We start from the raw sequence: 1,479 nt of genomic DNA, 5'->3' as shown, positions 1-1,479 counted from the left end.
CACACCAGGGGGTGGGTGGAATGTGGGGGTGCAGGACAGGTCTGTGGAGACTGGTTTCCCGCTGATGCGACATCGGTATCCACAGCACCTCTGCATCCAGCCGTTCGGACACTTCTACACCCAGGCCTCCTTTTTTTCCCCAAAAATCTTTCCTGGCAGAGAAAGGGCAAGGGGAAGGGCAGACAGCTGTTCTGAAGACAGCTGGAAGAGGAGTGACCCATCAGCGTGACGTGGCGGGGGAGGGGATGCAGCCTCGGCCAGTGGCAAGGAAGGGAACAATGACCGAGAACCTGACCGAGAACCAGGAGCAGCTAAGTATCTTGAAACGTACAGAGCGGGGTGCGGGCCGAGCCGGCCTCAGGGGAGAAGACGCAGGCACGGAGCAGTAATGCCCTAGGAAAGCCTCGGCCCCAGAGATACACCATGGGCCCTGGATGTCAGGACACCGGTCAGGGCTTTGACCCTGATGCCATCTTGGGACTGTGGCAGACTCGAGTGTGACTATGGGGAACGTGCCTGGTGGCAAAGGAATCTCAGTGGGCTTGGGGTCTACAACAAAATCCTTCTGCAAAGCTGCCTTAACCACGACACCCAGGCTCATTGTGCAGGCAGCTGGGGACGGGCAGGAGAGGTCTCTGCCCTGAGCCCCAGGCCCAGATGGCAGACACGCCAGCAGCGCAGACCCCGAGGACCCCGCACGGGCAGTCCCCGCCTGCCCTTCCCCCTCCCCAGCTCTGCAGATGTTTCTCAGGCCTCCCGTCCCTTCCCACTGCCTTCCCTCCATGCCTAGCGCTCTGTCTCGAGAAAGGAGGCATTTAAACTCAAAAGGAAAGGCTCAGAGAGTTGGTCATCCTCGATTTGGGGTCCTTCAAGACTGAGAGGGAAAAAGAAAGAATGAAATATGAGCCTTCCCATTCACGACTGTTATAAACAGTTATAATTTAGCACTGAATAATTGGTTGCTATGGTAACCACTGCAGTACAGGTTGAAATCATTTCTCCTTCCTGCGCTGGGCCTGACAAGGCGCTTCATCTACATATGCTCAGGTTCTGGCCTGAGTCCGGTTATTTATGTAAATCGGAATCCCCGACTTGCTGCCTGTCCCCTTCCCTAGCCGGAAAAAAAAAAAAGTTGCTGCACAGGTCCCTCTGCCTAGGTCTCTGCTTCCTCTCTCCCCATCGCCTTGTCCTGGGGCCACCTGGCTGGAGCCGGACAGCAGAAAAGGGCTGAATTCCTCTCCCGCTGCCTCAGGACGCAGGTCTGCAGGGGTGGGGACCTGGCGGTCAGAATCCTGCCCTCTGGCTGCAGCATGCTCCGGCCCCTCTAAGGTCTGACAGCTGGCCAAGCCAGGCTCTCAGGGATGCAGGGGAGGGGCGGCAATGGCCCAAGAGTCACCTTGAGGGCCTATGTGGCACTGCCCGTCATCTGCAGGTCTCTAGGCCACCAGCCTGCCACCCCTTTAGAGAAGCCCTACTGTA

General features: G+C 57.8%; 1 protein-coding gene across 1 annotated transcript in view; it reads right to left on the bottom strand.

The window, feature by feature from the left end:
• The window catches only part of CHD5 (chromodomain helicase DNA binding protein 5), a 49,667-nt gene that overhangs the window by 45,909 nt on the left and 2,279 nt on the right, over nt 1-1,479 (bottom strand). The window lies entirely within an intron of this gene.

Source organism: Pteropus vampyrus, unplaced genomic scaffold, assembly GCF_000151845.1.
Source record: "Pteropus vampyrus isolate Shadow unplaced genomic scaffold, Pvam_2.0 Scaffold142, whole genome shotgun sequence".
NCBI lineage: Eukaryota > Metazoa > Chordata > Mammalia > Chiroptera > Pteropodidae > Pteropus > Pteropus vampyrus.
Note: the sequence above shows the minus strand (reverse complement) of the source record. Positions and strands in the feature narration are given on the sequence as shown.